Genomic DNA, 20016 nt, shown 5'->3' on the forward strand with positions numbered 1-20016 from the left:
ACATACATACATATATATATGATGATGATATACTGACGTGGGGTGTATATACATACCATATCCCTTCTCAGTTCTAACTGGGCAAAAGGAACTGGCAGGAAGTAGGACAGGCAATGCTTTAGCAAGAAGCTTTCAGACACTGCCGTCTCCATGTTTCTTCCCTACCCTCGCTACTTTTATCCAGTACTCATGGATGGTGGTGGGAGGAATAGTTGGCTGGGAATACAAGGTCTCCTGCCCAAGGCTTAGCAGTTGTGATGGGAGTAGAGATTCCAGCAATACAAAAAGGAAAACTGTCATTATTTAACAAGGATTTATTCAACGATCATTGCTGTGTGAGACACTGGTGATCTTCAGACAACATCTGCTCTCCAGGAGTTCAGGGTTCAGTTGAGAGGTAAAGACCTAAAGAGATGCAGGAATGTAATATATCATGTTAGGTATGTCCATGGGGCAGTCTGTTCTCTCCAGTTGTACAATTAGGCTACACGGAGGTAAAGCCTCTGTGTTGAGATGAAAATTGAAAGGTAAATGATTCATTCACCAAGTAGGAACTGAGGAGAATGATTAACTCCACCCTCTGCACCTGAGATTTATAAGAAGCAAAAAATAAAATAAATAAACATGTAACTGTGTTTTATATATACACCATCAGGTGTTACTTACCAACAGGAACACATTGTGAGAAATGCGTCATTAGGTGATTTTGTCCTTATGCAAACATCACAGAGTGCACTTGCATAAACCTAGATGGTAAGCCTGCCTGCCACACACCCAGGCTCTGTGGCATAGCCTATCACTTCTGGCTGCAAACCTGTATAGTATGTGACTATAGTATGTGACTGAATACTGGAGGGAACTTTATTAGGATGGTAAGTATTTGTGTGTTTAAACATAGAAAATGTACCATAAAAGTATACTATAAAAGATAAAAAGTAGTACGTCTATACAGGGCACTTATCATGAATGGAACTTGCAGGACTGGCAGTTGCTCTGGGTGAGTCAGTGAGTGAGTCTGAAGGCCTAGGACATTGTTGTACACTACTATAGATTTTATGAGCCCTGTGTGCTTAGGCTACAATAAATTTGTTTTTAAAATCTTTCTGCTTCAATAATAAACTAACCCTAGTTTATATAACTTTTTTACTTTATAAACTTTTCATTTTTTTTTTTTACTTTTTGACTCTTGTAATGGCACTTAGCTTAAAACACACATTGTACAGCTGTACAAAAATATTTTCTTTCTTTATATCACTACTCTATCAGCTTTTTATTATTCAGAGATTTTTTACTTTTTCAACTTTTTTTGTTAAAAACTGACATACAAACACAGACATTACCTAGGCTTACACAGCATCAGGATCATCAATATCGCTGTCTTCCATTTCCATATCCTGTCCCACTGGAAGGATTTCAGGGGCAATAACCTGCACAGAGTTGTCATCTATGATAACAATGCCTTCTTTTAGAATACTTCCTGAAAGACCTGCTGGAAGATGTTTTACAGTTAACTGTTTTTTTATAAGTAGAAAAAGTATACTCTGAAATAACAGTAAGAAATATAGTAAATACATAAGCCAGTAACAGTCATTTACTATCATTATCAAGTATTATGTACTGTACATAATTGGATGTGCTAGACTTTCGTATCATTGGAAACTCAGTCGGTTTATCTGCACCAGCAACACCACAAACATGAGTAATGCATTGCACCACAACATTTGGAAGGCTACTATATCACTAGATGATAGGAATTTTCCAGCTCCATTATAATCTTACGGGACTACCATCATCCATTCAGTTGGTCATTAACCTAAAGATTGTTCTACAGTGCATGATTTTATGTATTAAGTGTATTAATGTATATATATATGTGTGTGTGTGTACATATATGTGTGTATAAGTATGTGTGTATATATATACATGGGTGTGTTTATAGATAGAGAGAAGAGAGAGAGAACTTGCCACATGGGAAGCTGGTGGCAGACCTGAAGAGTAAGCCCAGCAAGGAAAAGCTGATTCTATGTTAGCCATGTGAAGCAATAGAGCATTATTCTTCTCAAAGAGGGCTCCTTTGGAGTGTGTGGGAGTATGCCAAGAGATCAGGAAGTCATGGATAAAGTGGCACATCTTTAAGGACACTAATGCATTTTGATATTCAAAAATAGATATGTAATAACAGAGGGTAGGCATAGTGACTCACATCTGTAATCCCACCACTTTGGGAGGCTGAGGCAGGCAGATCACTTGAGGTCAGGAATACGAGACCAGCCTGGCCATCATGGTGGTACCTTGTCTCTACCAAAAAATACAAAAAGGTGGCACACCTTTTATAGGTGTTATAATCCCAGTTACTGGGGAAGCTGAAGCATGAAAATCACTTGAACCTGGGAGGCAGAGATTGCAGTAAGCCAAAATTGCACCACTACACTCCAGCCTGTGCAACAGAGCAAGACTCTGTCTTAAAAATAAATAAAGAGGCCAGGCGCAGGGACTCACGCCTGTAATCCTAGCACTGTGGGAAGCTGAGGCAGGTGGATCACTAGAGGCCAGGAGGTTGAATCAGCCTGACCAACATGGTGAAACCCCATCTCTACTAAAAATAAAAGAATTAGCCAGGCCTAGTGGCATGTGCCTGTAGTCCCAGATACTCATGAGGCTGAGGCACAAGAACTGCTTGAACTCAGGGAGGTGGAGGTTGCAATGAGCCGAGATCGTGACACTGCACTCCAGCATGGGTGACAGAGCAAGACTCTGTCATAAATAAATAAATAATAGAACAGCAAATGCATGTGAAGTTTTTAAGAAAAACCACAAAGCTTAAAAAAAAATTCTCAGTATTTTAAGTATTTCACTTTGTCTCCTACCATCCCTGGGAGTTTACATCTCTTTCCTTTGCCCTTGCAGGCAAGTCCCTAATCATTTGCAAAGCAAAGGGAAGAACTGCAATTAGGTGGGCATTATTGGTACTTTGGTAATTTGCATTTGCCTTTGTTTTCACATTTCAGATCAACATAACATTTTAATTTTTTTTTTCCAGCGGAATATAACTTTTATTAAAACCCCACCAGCTGCACAATCTGTTCCTGGCATTAAGCTGCTGCTCCTTCTTTTGCAATTCAGTCTTTCTTGAGTGGTCCCATGAATGCTTTCTTCTCTTCTATGGTCTGGAAGCGGCCACGGCCAAACCTGGAGGTGGTGTCAATGAACTTAAGGTCAATGTGCTCCAGAGCCCATCGTTTGGTCTGCACCAGCAAGGACTTGTGGAGGTGAGCACTCACTTCTTGGTTCCCACCACATAGACTTTCAGCTATGACCTATTTATTCATGGTATACACTTTATCATGTACCAAGACCTTTAATATTATATGGATTCTGTCTCTGGTCTATTTATTCAGTTGAAATTTGAGTTATAATTGCATGAGACTTAAAATTAATTGAGTAAAGCACACCACTTTAGAATAGTGCTGAGTAGTGGTCTTTACAGCCTAGTGATTCACTCTTTGTAATTTGGGCAAAGAGGGAACCGGGACAGATCTGTATGGTCTGTCCCGAAGTCTAAGGAAAAGCAGAACAACCAAGGAGGGAAAACGTCTAAAAACCTAGCAGCTCTAGAGCTTGGGGTGGCAGGAATCAGGACAACATACAGTCACCACTTCATGGATGGATGAGTTCTCACTTTTCAGCTTATGTCATCCAGTCAAAACCCATATTGGGGGGGAATGAAATTGTCTGAGCCAGCCTGAGTCACATAATCACCAAAACCCAACAGCTTTACCAATTTAGAAGAAAAGAAAATGGATACCAAAAAAGTTACCAAGTGTTACTGGAAATGGATGCTAGGCAAGTAAAAATAATTGTGGAGGCCGTGCAGGAAAATTCCCTGGTGTTCTTAACATGAGGTGTGCATATTCTTCTATGAAGTTATTATTTTTATTCCATCATATATTCTGATTACATTACTGCTGCTACACAAGAAAGCTATTCACTCATTGCTGAATGAGTGAATAGATTTTGTAATGTGGCCATGGTGCCAAGTTTTTAATAATTCTAGCAGTTGTTTAGATGATTATCTTGGATTTTTTATTTTTTTTCAGTTAGTCTCACTCTGTCGCCTAGACTGGAGTACAGTGGCATGATCTTGGCTCACTGCAACCTCTGCCTCCCGGGTTCAAGCCATTCTCATGCCTCAGCCTCCTGAGTAGCTGGGATTACAGGCACCCGCCACCATACCTTGCTAATTTTTGTATTTTTAGTAGAGGTGAGGTTTCACCATGTTGGCCAGACTGGACTCGACCTCCTGACCTCAAGTGATCCACCTGCCTCAGCCTCCCAAAGTGCTGGGATTACAGGTGTGAGCCACTGCGCCTGGATGATTATCTTGGATTTTTAAGTGGACAATAGTATTTGCAAACAGTAACTGTTTTGCTTCCTCTCAATACCTTTATTTTTGTTTTATGTTTTATTACCCTAAAACTTCCAGATTGATCTTAATAATTATAGTAATTTTAGACAATCTTGCTTTCCTGTTTATTTATTTTATTATAAATGTTCTACATATCTACTAAAAAACAAATTTGAACCATATAGAAGAAACTGAGGGGTTAAAGCTACCCTCCCTTTACAGATCTTTTAAACTGCACCCCACAGTTACAAATCCCTTGAATATGTTTATCACCCTTTTCTATACATAGAAAATAACATATCACATATTACATTCATTATGTTACATAATGTCACCTTTTATCCAAAATATAATTTTTCCTCTTTCTTCCAAAGTAGATTATTGTTTTTGCATTTCTTTTTAATTTTTAAATATGAAATAATTGTCTCCTGCTTTCAATAATTAGGGCATGTGGCTAGGCATGATGGCTCATGCCTGTAATCCCAGCAGTTTGGGAGGCGGAGGCGGGCAGATTGCTTGAGCTCAGGAGCTCTAGACCAGCCTGGGTAACACGGCAAAACCCCTTCCTTGCTTATCTACAAAAATACAAGAATTAGCCAGGCCTGGTGGCATGTGCCTGTGGTCCCAGCTTCTTGGAAGGCTGAGGTGGGAGAAGTGCTTATGCCTGGGAGGTGGAGGTTGCAGTGAGCTGAGATTGTGCCACTGCGTTCTAGCCTGGATGACAGAGTGAGACTCCATCTCAAAACAACAACAACAACAACAACAACAACAACAAAAATCAGGACCTGATCCATCCAGCAGGAATGTTCTTGTTCTTAAATGCTTGATTATGATTTACTTTTCAAATTAATCATCCACAGATCTTGTAGTTATTCAGGAACTGTACCTCAACATGTTCTACATGTTGGGAACAGAGCATTTATTATTTCTGTGTGTTGGGAATATTTCCAGTCCTTTTCTTTAGATATTTTGAAATACACAATGCATTGTTATTAACTATAGTCACACTACTATACTATTGAAAATTAGAACTTATTCCTTCTAACTGTATGTTTGCACCCATTGACATGCCACTAGACATTCCTCATTCTCCAACACACACACCCTTCCCAGCCTCTGGTAACTATCATTCTACTTTCTGCCTCTGTGAGATTAATTTTTGTAGCTTCCACATTTGACTGGGAACATGCAACACTTGGCTTTCCACGTCTGGCTTATTTCATTTAACACAGTGACCTCCAGTTCCATCCATGTTGATGCAAGTAACAGGATTTCATTCTTTTTATGGCCAAATAGTATTCCATTGTGTATATATGCCACCTTTAATTTATCCATTCACCCATTGACAGATACTTAGGTTGATTCTACATCTTTGCCATTGTGAATAGTGCTGTAATAAACATGGAGGTGGAGGTATCTCTTTGATATACTGATTCCCTTTCCTTTGGATATATACTCAGCCATGGGATTGCCAGATCATACGAGAGCTCTATTTTTAGTTTTTTGAGAAATCTGCATACAGTTTTCTATAGTGGGTGTACAAATTTACATTACCACAACAGTAAATGAGAGTTCCCTTTTCCCCACATCTTCACCAGTATCTGTTATTTTTTGTCTTTTTGGTAATAGCCATTCTAATTGGGATAAAATGATAGCTCATTGTACTTTTGATTTGCATTTCTCTGAGGATTAGAGATGTTGAGCATCTTTTTCAGATACTTGTAGGCCGTTTGCATATCTTCTTTAGAGAAACGTCTATTCAGATCCTTTGCCCATTTTTTAGTGGGATCATTTATTTATTTGCTGTTAAATTGTTTGAGTTCCTTGTGTATTCTGGGTATTAGTCCCTCGTTGGATGGATAGTTTGTAAATACTTTCTCCTACTCCACAGGTTGTCTTTTCACTCTGCTGAGTGTGCTCTTGGCTGAGCAGAAACTTTTAGTTTAGTATAGTCGCACTTGCCTGTTTTTGTTTTTGTTGCCTGTGCTTTTGAGGTCTTAGCTATTAGTTTCGGAGGTTTGTTGTTGTTGTTGTTTTGAGGCAGAGTCTCGCTCCGTTGCCAGGCACCAGTCTGGAGTGCAATGGCGCGATCTCGGCTCACTACAACCTCCGCCTCCCGGGTTCAAGCAATTCTCCTGCCTCAGCCTCCCAAGTAGCTGGGACTACAGGAGCGCGCCACCACGCCCAGCTAATTTTTATATTTTTAGTAGAAACGCGGTTTCACCATGTTGGCCAGGATGGTCTCGATCTCTTGACATGGTGATCCTCCCGCTTGGCTTCCCAAAGTAGTTTTGGAGTTTTAAGTAACGGCATTGTCATCCTCCCAGTAAGATTTGGGAGTGACAGGTTGTCTGACTAGCTGAGAGATTGGGGCATTCAGTCCCTTCCAATACATATTTTTGAACTTCCTGCCATTTGTTAAGGACTGTGCCAAGGATACCTGCTGCCTCTAATCTACACAGCACTCTTTTTACCTTTCTACTGTATCAGCACTCAAATTTCCCTTTCCAAATACACCTTCTCCTCATTATTAATGGGCACACAATGTGGGGCTACTAGCCCCACACATACTCTAAGGATAGGCATTTAATTCAGTTAGGGTCAATCAGTATAATTCTCTATTTGCCAAGGCTGGTAAATTAACTGAATGTAAGACTGGAGTTATTGGTTGCCATCGTTGCCTCCAATGGGAAAAACTTGCCAGAGAATGGGATCAAAATAAACGAGAACAGAAGCAATACACGGCACAAGGTAGAATTCCAATGGTATTGTGTGATCACCTGCAGTATCTGAGCATAACCTATTCCTGCAGTTTTTGTTTTCCTGAAATTACAAATTATTCTTTTTGCCTAAGTTTGCATGAGTTGGCAATTTTTCATTTTAAACAAAAGATCACTGATAACAAATTTGGTCCTTCATTGAGATTTCATCTGCAGAGTGTAGTAGAAAAAAAGATGGAGACTTGAATTTAAGACTAGTTTAAGTTTCAAGCTCTGTCCCTTGTCTGTTGGTCAACATTGGATACATCATTTCTGAGCCTTATTCATTACCTTTTAAATGAGATAAGAGTCTACTTACTTTGCAGGCCTGTGAACATCGAATGTGAAATCTATTTGAAAGTGCTTTGTGAATTATAAAGCATTCTGGAAAAGTAAGCAATTAATGTTCAATTATGCGATTTTGCTTCATTCCAAAGAGGAATATTGCCTGTTTCTTTTGTCATAAAGGTTGGTGTCAATTGAGTGTTTTGTTTTGGGTAAAACTATTTTGTTTTGGGTAAAACTATTTTGTTTTAACCCTCTAGTTAAAAATTAAGGTATGACTTTAATTTTTCCTATTTTTCCCCACTGATATTTTTAATTAAAATAATTAAAAATATTTTGTACTCAAAACATGTCCTGAAATAAATGGTACAATGTCTGGAATTTGCAAGATGAGGAGTAACAGAATAGTGAATAGGGCTATAGATGCAAGAAATTAGCTGTGGGTTAATTACTGGTAAAGTTAAGAAATGGCTATATGAGTATTTTTCATACAATTTTCTCTACTTTTATATACATTGGAAATTTTCCATAATAGACATAAAAATTCCCTGAAACTCTAAGGGGACATTTTATAAGCTATAAATGGACTAGATTCATTTATTCAACTTATAGACGTGTATTAGAGATAGATAATTCAAAAGAATAATATAGAAATATCCCAACTAGAACTAACAAAGAGAAAAACAGGGCCTGCCAATGATGTAATAGTGACGAGAGTTTAACACAAATATAACTGGCATAATTACCATTATAACACATGGCTAGAATCCCAACAGCATATTAAACTTAAACTTTGAATTGTCTTTTACTCTGTATAGTGTTTAACTATACCTATGCCTTTATTGGAAAATATTTTTTAAAAAAAGCAAAAGAACATTGTTAAAGAATATCAGGACTTCCCTCAAACCAGAAGATCATCCTCTGCCTTCAGAATCTACATTCAAATCCTGCTGAATGGATGATCATCTAGCCTGTTCAGCAGGGTGTCACTGAAACTCATGTGGAAATTTGAAAGAATCTGGGTTTTGGAGAAAAAGGTAATGGACTGAAATATCAGCTCAGCTATTTACTGGTTTGTGTTGACAAGTCATTTAACCTCACTAAACCTTTGTCATGTTTAAAATGGAAACAATAGTAATCTCTACCTATGAGGATGCCAAATGTGGCACATGGAGGTGAAAGAGCTTTATAAATTGTAGCAGTTTATAAAGTTAATTGCTTATTGTTATTATTGTTGCTTTTGGAGGAACATTTTCATGGTAAAATGTTTCAAAGTCCTTATATTCTGAATATATTCCTTATGTTCAGAGTATTTTCTTTAAAATTACCTAAATTGGCAGGGCATGGTGGTTCACACCCGTAATGCAAGCACTTTGGGAGGCTGAGGCAGGTGGATCACTTGAGGTCAGGAGTTTGAGACCAGCCTGGCCAAAATGGTGAAACCCTGTCTCTACTAAAATACAAAAATTAGCCAGGTCTGGTGGCGGGTGCCTGTAATCCCAGCTACTGGGGAGTCTGAGGCAGAATTGCTTGAACCTGTGAGAAAGAGGTTGCAGTGAGCCAAGATTGCACCACTGCACTCCTCCTGGGTGACAGAGTGAGACTCCCTCTCAAAAAAAAACAAAAACAAACAAACAAACAAAAACAAGTTATCTAAATTGCTCCTGCAAAAATTACTGACCACTCTTCTTCACTCTTTAGTGAAAATGAATAGGTCCATTCAGTGTTATTCATGGAGCATTCCATCAAAAATCACAGAGTCAAACATGCTTGTGCTAGAAGGAGACTTGGCAATCAGTCCAGACTGCTCATTTCACATGAGGAAACGGAGGTCCACAGTACTGAAACATCAGTCAGGATGATACAGCTAGTACAGGTGAGAGCCTGAACTGAAATCTAAGTCTCCGGATTCTAGGTTAACGTCTACAACAGCATACTATATTTAAAAAGTTGGGGGAGGAATGCTGTAACCAAGATGCCCTTTTTCTACATTACTGTTTAGCAGATACGCCACTTGGAACACAGGTTGTTTTTTGGGGGGGCGGTTTTTATTTGTTTGAGACAGAGTCTTCCTCTGTCGAAAACACAAGTTCTTCAAGATGTTAATAAATGTTACACATAAAAGGGCTTCAGAGATAAATTTGTGAAATGTTGATTTGATATTAAGCGAGATTATTTACAGAGACCCCCTCAAAGCTTGCGCCAATATACTATTACATTTTAAATCCAAAAAAGAGAGCAGAATGTCCCAGAAACGTTTGACCACAGGAGTCTTATTTCTGTATGCAGACTCCAGAGCCATATGGCCTTCTTTGTTTAAATGCTGCCTCTAGTAATTGTGGCATCTTAGACAAGTCACTTAATCATTCTGTGCCTCACTTTCTGCATCTGAAAAGTTGGAATAATAAAGGCACCTACTTTATCGGGTAGCTGTGAAGCGTCAATGGGTTAGCATGAGTGAAGTGTTTCCAGCAGTACCTGCCTCATAGTAAACACCACAAAGTTTCACTATTGTTAGAGCATTAGTTTTATGTTGCTGTTATTCCTTATTCCAGTTATCATTATTTTAGAGGACTACACATTTACATCTCAGTGATCGAGAACAAATGGGGAAACGTGAGGAACTGTGCTGTATCTTGGTCAGTAGTTATCCAACCTAGCGGATCTGAAAACTACAGATTTCCATCCCTCCCACCTGAGATCCTGATGCCACTGGTCTGTGATAGAAACCAGGAATTTGCCTTTTAAATACACCTCTGACAATTCTGATGATCACTGTGGTGTAGGATCCACTTATTCTATCAATGTCATTTCTTTACACTTCTTACTCAAGGCCTGTCTTTCAAAACTCTAGGAAACCTTTTCCCTTCAGCATGTGAGAACTTCGGAGGTTTAGTAAGAGACAAGAGAGAGGACAGAATCCCAGAACAGCTAGTGGACTTATCCATGGCACCACCAATTGAACCAGTCTGTTAAACTACTCATTTATTATGGTGGTTTAAGGCAGCTGCAAAGAAACATGAGTGAAGCCTTCCAAAATGAATATTAGTATCTCACGGTCTGGAGCAGCATGGAGAAGGGTAACAAAATGGATCAGGGGCAGAGGAAGAGACAATAACAAAATAATTTGCACCAAAAATAAAGGCGTTGACTGTTTTCTAGATATTGTCAGTATTCCTGCCACACACGCTATACCATTTTGCAATCCCAACAGCAACAAGCAGTAATGACTGTTTTTCCAACGTCTCCCCCAAAGAATGAACTGTCGCACCTTTGACTTTCTGCCTATCAGGGTGAAATATGGCATGTTAGTATAATTTTAATTTGTATGGCCTTAATTTGCATATTTAGTCATATGTTTAGGGATATTTGTATTTATTTTTCTGTGAACTATATGGCTTTGAATTCTCTTTGTCACAAGTGTAAGCTGTTCCATAACAGCTTATGCTATTATGGGCTATGTTCATAAACCACCAAAAGAGTTACAGAAAATAGAATGAAATATAGTCATGCCCATGATCGCTTGCCCTTCTCATTGCTAGAGGAACCAACAGAACTCCAAAGAGACCTTATAACTGTTCCTCAACTGGTGTAGACCAGGCTATTCCCTGGTTCACCCTAGTAGCAACAGCCAGTTTTCTTCCTCAGGCAAACCAAAATATCATAAGTCCCTTGTTTGGAGAAATAGAAGACTGGGCCCACATGTTTAAGGGGGTCTATATTATCTGCCATTTTCTTAATCTTGGAAGGAAACGTAGATTGACTTCAAAATGTTATATTTTTTCATATAACAAAGAGAAACGCTATGATGAATCAAACAAATCAAGAGATTCGTTTCACACAATTATGTTATTTTGTAAACTGAATATGGCTACTTAACATATTATGAAAATTGAATTGCTTGTGGTACTTAAGCATTGAATTGTTGAAACTCCTCTAATTCAAAAATGTTATCTATCTACTAAGCATAATATATTTATAAAAGGTCTGAGAAAATGGCCCTATTTTTAATTATGTTTTGTTATTGTGTTAATTACACTGGCTGACAAAATTAGAACTTAGTTATTACACTTGTTGGAGAAGCTTGAGTCATGTATAACTACAATTGAACCCAACGTGGGAAAAGTCACTGGTTTCAGCTGATATGGAATTAATTTATACTCTGAAAAGCTTACTAACTAGAAGGTGCTTGAAAGTTATTATATTGATTATAATATCATAAATATCTAAAATAATGGATTTTTTTTCCCTGAGCACACACATATTTTCTCTCCCTTTTATTCCTAATGCAGGGGTAAGCAGAAAGGACACTATTATCTAGCCACTCCACGTGGGCGCTCATCCAATAAAAGGGACACAGACACTGAAGAATGATCATACAAAATACTAAATATATCATTTCCCATTAGCACAGCACACATCTTATTCCTGGTAGTAGAAATTAGACCATGCTAAGTGAGAGTCCAATAATGAGAGCATGAAAGTTAATACACATCACTAAGATGAGTTTCAAGTTCCAAGAATCAACCTAATTCTCTTTTTAATATGCAAACTGGTAGAAGATGCTAAGAGACTTTTGGTGAAAGAAGAAGAAAGAATAATGTGATGGTTAATTTTATCTGTCAATATGGCTGAGCCACACTACCCAGACGTATGGTCAAACACTATTCTAAATGTTTCTGTAAAGATTTCTTTTAGACAAGATTAACATTTACCACAGTAGACTTTGAGCAAAATTGACTATCCTCTATAATGTGGGTGGGCCTCATCCAATCAGTTGAAGGCTTTAATAGAAAAGGACTGTACTTGGCCAGGCACTGTGGCTCACACCTGTGACTTTAGCACTTGGGGAGGCCAAGGTGGGCAGATCACTTGAGGTCAGGAGCTCGAGACCAGTTTGGCCAACATGGTGAAACCTCATCTCTTCTAAAAATATAAAAAAATTAGCCGGGCATGGTGGTGCACACCTGTAATCCCAGCTATCCAGGAGGCTGAGGCAAGAGAATTACCTGAACCCAGGAGGCAGAGGTTGCAGTGAGCTGAGATCACACCACTGTGCTCTGGCATGTGTGACAGACTGAGACCCTGTCTCAAAAAACAAACAAACAAACAAAAATAAGAAAGAACAAGTCTGAACTCCCCCAAAGAAGAAATTCTGCCAGCAGATTGCTTTTATACTCATATTGCAGCATCACCTCTTTCCTGAGTGTACAGCCAGCCAGCTTACCCTGCAGATTTCAGATTTGCCTGTCTCCTCCATAATTGTATAAGCTAAGCAAATTCCTTGAAATAAATCTCTGGAGTAGGGCATCCAAGATGGCCAGTTAGAAGCAGCTGCGGCCGGCACTCAAGGAAAGGAATGCAAAGGAGTGAGTAAATTTAGCACCTTCAACTGTAATATCCCAGTTCTCACATTGAAACTGTCTAGGCAAACAACTCAAACCACAAACAGTGAAGCTGGTGGGAGCAGGGAGGACAACAGCCCATCCAGGAGCAACACGGAGCCAAGGGAACCCCCACCCCTACCAAGGGAAGCAGTGAGTAATTGTGCAACACAATCTGGGAAACCATGCTTCTCCCATGGATCTTCGCAATCTGTGGATCAGGAGATCCCCTTATGAGCTCACGCCACTGGGCTTTGGGGCCAATACTCAGAGCCGTGTGGAGTCTTGGCAGAGCAGCCGCTCAAGCACACAGAGTTTTATATACTGCAGCCCCAGGATCCCCAGTGAGGTGGGAAATCCATCTGTACATATCTCTCGGAAGGGGGCTGAATCCAGGGAGCCAAGCAGCTTTGTTCTGCAGGTCCCACAATCATGACACCACACAAGTTAAGTCCCACTGGCTTGGAATTCCAGCCAGCTGATGGCAGCAGGCTGAAATCTGCCTGAGACGGGTCTGAGTTCCCAGGAAGAACAGGCAGTCACCATCTCTGCAGTTTGGTCAACTCAGCCATTCTAGCCTGCCAGCTTTGGAGAATACAAATGGTCCAGACAAGGAAGGGTCTCCCCCAACACAGAACACCTGCTCTACGAAAAAGCAACCAGACTACTTTAAGCTGGTCGCTGATCCTCTTCCTCCTGACTGGGTGAGACCTCCTAACAGGGGTCTCCAGACACCTCCTACAGGTACGTTTGGGCAGCAACAGGTCAGTACACCCCTGAGATGAGGCTTCCAGAGGAAGGAGGGGGCTGCCATCTTTGCTGTTTCACAGCCTTCCTTGGTGATACCTCCAGGTATGGAAAAACTGAGGTACCTAAGCTCTGGAGTGAACTTCCAGCAAACTTAGCAGCTCTATGATAGAGTAGCCTGACTGTTAAAAGAAAAACAAATAAACAGAAAACAACAACAACCACAAAGACTCCACAAAAAAACCCATTCAACAGTCAACAACCTCAAAGATCAAAGGTAAATAATCCCACAAAGATGAGAAAAAAAGTTAATGCAAAAGTGCTGAAAACTCAGAAAGTCAGAGTGCCTCTTCTCCTCCGAATGACCGCAACACCTCTCCAGCAAGGGCACAGAACTAGGCTGAGGCTGAAATGACTGAATTGACAGAAATAGGCCTCAGAAGGTGGATAATAACAAACTTCACTGAGCTAAAGAAGTATTTTGTAACCCAACACAAAGAAGCTAAAAATCAGGATAAAACAATATAGGAGCTGACAGCCGGAATAGCCAGTTTAGAGAGGAAATTAACCAACCTGACAGAGCTGAAAAACACAACACAAAAACTTCACAATGCAATCACAAGTATCAATAGCAGAATAAACCAAGTAGAGGAAAGAATCTCAGAACTTGAAGACTGTCTTTCTGAAATAAAATAGGCAGACAAGAATAGAGAAAAATAAAAAAGAATAAAGAAAATCTCAGAAATATGGAATTATTTAGAAAGACTAAAGCTTCAAGTGATTGGGTTACCTGAAAGAGACCAGAAAAAATGGAACCAAGTTAGAAAACACGTGTCAGGATATCATTCAGTAGAACATCCCAACCTAGCAAGACAGGTCAATATTCAAATTCAGGAACTGCAGAGAACTCCAGTGTATTAGTCTGTTCTCATGCTGCTAATAAAGACATATCTGTGACCGGGTAATTTATAAGTAAAGAGGTTTAATTGACTCACAGTTCCACATGGCTGGGGAGGACTCACAATTGAAGCAGAAGATGAATGAGGAGCAAAATCACATCTTACATGGCAGCAGGAAAGAGAGTATGTGTATGGGAACTCCCATTTAGCATCAGATCTCAGATATTGTGAGACTTATTATCATGAGTACAGCATGGGAAAGACCCACCCCCATGATTCAATTGCCTCCCACTGCATCCCCCCCATGACACATGGGAATTATAAGAGCTAGAATACAAGATGATATTTGGGTGAGGGCACAGCCAAATTATATCACCTAGTAAAATGCTCCACAAAAAGATCAATCCCAAGACACATAATTATCAGATTTGCCAAGGTCAAAATGAAAGAAAAAATGTTAAGGTACAGACAGAGAGAATGACCAGGTTATCTACAAAGGGAAGCCATCAGACTAACAGCAGACCTCTCAGCAGAAACCCTACAAATCAAAAGAAAGTGGGGGCCAATATTCAACATTCTTAAAATAATTTTTAACCCAGAATTTTATATCCTGCCAAACTAGGTTTCATAAACAATGGAGAAATAAAATCCTTTTCAGACAAGCAAATACTGAAGAAATTCATCACCACCAGGCCTGCCTTGCAAGAGCTCCTGAAGAAAGCACTAAATATGGAAAGCAAAAACTGGTACCAGCCACTACAAAAGCACATTGAAGTACACAGACCAGTGACACCATGAAGCAACTGTATCAACAAGTCTGCAAAATAACCAGTCAACATAATGACAGAATCAAATTCACACATAACAATACTAACCTCAAATGTAAATGGGCTAAGTGCCACAATGAAAAGACACAGAATGGCAAACTAGATAAAGAGCTAGAACTCATGGGATACTGTCTTTAAGAGACTCATCTCAAGTGCAAAGACGCACATAGGCTCAAAATAAAGGGATGGAGGAAAAAGTACCAAGCAAATGGAAAACAGAAAAAAGCAAGGGTCACAATTCTAGTTTATGACAAGATAGAATTTAAACCAACAAAGATTAAAAAAAAAAAAAAGTAGGAGCACTCAGATTCATAAAGCAAGTTCTTAGAGACCTACGAAGAGCTTAGACTTCCACACAATAAGAGTGGGAGACATTAATGCCCAACTAACAATATTAGACACATCATCAAGACAGAAAATTATCAAAGATATTCAGGACATGAACTCAGCTCTAGATCAAATGGACTTGGACTTAATAGCTACCTCCAGAAATCTCCATCCCACAACAACAGAATATACATTCTTCTCGTTGTCACACAGCATTTAATCTAAAACTGATCACATATTCAGAAGTAAAACATTCCTCAGCAAATGCAAAATAACTGAAATCATAACAAACAGTCTCTCAGACCACAGTGCAATCAAATTAGAACTCAAATTTAAGAAACTAACTCAAAACCACACAACTATGACGGAAATTGAACAACTTGCTCCCGAACACCGCCTAAGTAAATAATAAAATTAAGGCAGAAATTAAGAAGTTCTTTGAAACTAATGAGAACAGAGAAAATATGGCAGAGTCTCTGGGATGCAGCTAAGAGTTAAGAGGGAAATTTATAACACTGAATGCCCACATCTAAAAGCTAGAAAGATATGAAGTTAACAACCTAACATCACAACTAAAATAACAAAATAACCACGAGCAAACAAACCCCAAAGCTAGCAGAAAACAAGAAATAACCAAGATCAGAGCTGAACTGAAGAAGACAGAGACACGAAAACCCCTACAAAAAAAAAAAAATCAATGAATCCAGGAGCTGTTTTTTTTTTTCAAAAATTAATAAAATAGAACACTAAGCTGCACTAATGAGAAAAGAGAAGAATTAAACACAATCAGAAATGATAAGGGGGGTACTACCACTGACCCCACAGATATACAAACAACCATCAGAAAATACTATAAACACTTCTATGCACATGAACCACAAAATCTAGAAGAAATGAATAAATTCCTTGACACATACATCCTCCTAACACTGAACCAGGAAGAAACTGAATCCTTGAACAGACCAATAATGAGTTCTGGAACTGAGGTAATAATAAATAGTCTACCAACCAAACCAAACAAAACAAAACAAAACAGGGCCAGATGTATTCACAGCTGAATTCTACCAGAGGCACAAAGAAGAGCTGGTACCATTTCTACTGAAAGTATGCCAAACAAAATTGAAAAGGAAGGACTCCTCCCTAACTCATTATATGAGGCCAGCATCACTCTGATACCAAAGCCTGCCAGAGATAAAAAAAAAAAAAAAAAGAAAACTTCAAGCCGATATTCTTCATGAACATCAATGTAAAAATCCTCAGTAAAATATTGGAAAGCTGAATCCAGCAGCGCATCAAAAAGCTTATCCACCATTATCAAACTGGCTTCATCCCTGGGATGCAAGTTTGGTTCAACATCACAAATCAATAAATGTGATTCATATTCATAACATAAAATAACTAAAGACAAAAACTCCATGATTATCTCAATAGATACAGAAAAGGCCTTCAGTAAAATTCAACATTGCTTCATGTTAACAACTCTCAATAAACTAAGTGTTGAAGGAACATTCCTCAAAATAATAAGAGCATGACAAACCCACAGACAATATCATACTGAATGGATAAAAGCTAGAAGAATTCCCCTTGAAAAACAGCACAAGACAGGGACGCCCTCTCTCATCACTCCTATTCAACTATTCGACATAGTATTGGATGTTCTGGCCAGGGAAATCAGGCAAGAAAAATAAATAAATGGCATTCAAATAGGAAAGGAGGAAGCCAAATTATCTTTGTTTTCAGGCCAGGTGCAGTGGCTCATGCCTGTAATCCCAGCATTTTGGGAGGCTGAAGTGGGTGGATCACCTGAGGTCAGGAGTTTAAGACCAGCCTGGCCAACATGGCAAAACCCCATCTCTACTAAAATATAAAAATTAGTCAGGCATGGTGACACATGCCTATAGTTCCAGCTACTTGAGATGCTCAGGCAAGAGAATCACTTTAGCCCAGAGGCAAAGGTTGCAGTGATCCAAGATCATGCCACTGCTCTCCAGCCTGGACAACAGCTAAGACTCCATCTCAATAAAATTAATATTATTATTATGTGCAGATGACATAATGCTATATCTAGAAAACCCCATCATTTCAGCCCAAAAGCTTCTTAAACTGATAACTTCAGCAAAGTCTCAGGTTACAAAATTAATGTGCAAAAATCACTAGCATTTCTATACAAAGGCAAGCAGAGAACAACATGAGGAATAAATTCTCATTCACAATTGCTACAAACAGAATAAAATACCTAGGAATACAGCTAACAAGTGACATAAAGGATCTCTTCAAGGATAACTACAAACCTCTGATCAAAGAAATCAAGAGAGGAGGCCGGGCCTGGTGGCTCACGCCTGTAATCCCAGCACTTTGGGAGGCCGAGGTGGGTGGATCACAAGGTCAGGAGTTCGAGACCAGCCTGACCAACATGGTGAAACCCTGTCTCTGCTACAAATACAAAAATTAGCTAGGCATGGTGGTATGCGCCTATAATCCCAGCTGCTCAGGAGGCTGAGGCAGGAGAATGTCTTGAACCCAGGAGGCAGAGATTGCAGTCAGCTGAGATTGTGCCACTGCTCTCCAGCCTGGGCAACAGAGCAAGACTCCATCCACCAAAAAAAATTAAAAAAAAAAAATCAGAGAGGACACGAACAGAAAAACATCCCATCCTCATTGGATAGGAAGAATAAATATTATGAAAATAGCCTCATTACCCAAGGTAATTTTTAGATTTTGTGCTATTCACATTAAACTACCATTGACGTTCCTCACAGAATTAGAAAAAAACTATTTTAAAATTCATATAAACCAAAAGAGAGCCCATATGGCTAAGGCAATCCTAAGCAAAAAGAACAAAGCTGGAGGCATCACACTACCCAACTTTATACTACAAGGCTACAGTAACCAAAACAGCATAATACTGGTACAAAAACAGACACATAGACCAATGGAACAGAATAGAAATCACAGAAATAAGATCGCACACCTACAACCATCTGATCTTCTACAAACCTGACAAAAACAAGCAACAGGAAAGGGATTCCCTACTTAATAAATGGTACTGGAACAGTTGGGTAGTCACATGCAGAAAACTGAAACTTAACCCCTTCCTTACATCTTATATAAAAATTAATTCAAGATGAATTAAAGACTTAAAGTTAAAACCCAAAACCATAAAAACCCTAGAAGAAAATCTAGGCAATACCATTCAGGACATAGGCACAGGAAAAGATTTCATAAAGAAAACACCAAAAGCTACTGCAACAATAGCAAAAATTGACAAAGGGGATCTAATTAAACTAAAAAGTTTCTGCATAGCCAAAAAAAGAAAAAGAAAAAAACTATCTTCAGAGTGAACAGACAACCTACAGAATGGGAGACATTTTCTAATCTATCCATCTGACAAAGATCTAATATCCAGCCTCAATAAGAAACTCAAACATATTTACAACCCATTAAAAAGTCGGAAAGGACATGAACAGACACTTCTCAAAAGAAGACATACCTGTAGCCAACAAATACATGAAAAAAAGCTCAACATCACTGATCATTAGAGAAATGCAAATCAAAACTACAATAAGATACCATCTCACAGGCTGGGTGCAGTGGCTCACACCTGTAATCCTAGCACTTTGGAAGGCCAAGGCAAGCAGATCACCTGAGGTCAGAAGTTCAAGACCAGCCTGGCCAACATGGTGAAACCCCGTGTCTACTAAAAATTAAAAAATTAACTGGGCATGGTGGCATGTGCCTGTAATCCAGCTATCCAGGAGGCTGAGGCAGGAGAATCACCAGAACCAAGGCAGTGAAGGCTGCAGTGAGCCAAGATCATGCCACTGCACTCCAGCCTGGATGACAGAGTGAGACTCTTAATCAATCAATATCTCACAACAGTCAGAATGGCTACTAAAAAGTCAAAAAAGAACAGATGCTGATGAAGTTAAAGAGAAAAAGGAAGGTTTTTATACTGTTGGTAGGAGTGTAAATAGTTCAACCATTGTGAAAGACAGTGTAATAATTCCTCAAAGACCTAAAAACAGAACTGCCATTCTGCCCAGCAATCCCATTACTAGGTATATATCCAAAGAAATATAAATTATTCTATTATAAAGATACATGCACACATATGTTCACTGCAGCACTATTCACAATAGCAAAGACATGGAATCAACCTAAGATGCCCATCAATAATAGACTGGATAAAGAAAATGTGGTACATATAGGCCATAGAATACTATGCAGTCATAAAAAGGAATTCAGGGACACGAATGGAGTTGGAAGCCATTATCCTCAGCAAAACCAAATATCACATGTTCTCACTTATAAGTGGGAGCTGAATGATGAGAACACATGGACACAGAGAGGGGAACAACCCACACCGGGGCCTGTTGGTGGGGT

At 39.2% G+C, this 20016-nt stretch overlaps 1 pseudogene; it reads left to right on the plus strand.

The window, feature by feature from the left end:
* The first annotated feature begins 966 nt into the window (after positions 1 to 966).
* The window catches only part of LOC105707081 (X-ray repair cross-complementing protein 5-like), a 33985-nt pseudogene continuing 14935 nt past the window's right edge, over positions 967 to 20016 (plus strand).

Source organism: Aotus nancymaae, unplaced genomic scaffold, assembly GCF_030222135.1.
Source record: "Aotus nancymaae isolate 86718 unplaced genomic scaffold, 86718_ANA_hifiasm-v0.15.2.pri h1tg000006l, whole genome shotgun sequence".
Lineage (NCBI taxonomy): Eukaryota > Metazoa > Chordata > Mammalia > Primates > Aotidae > Aotus > Aotus nancymaae.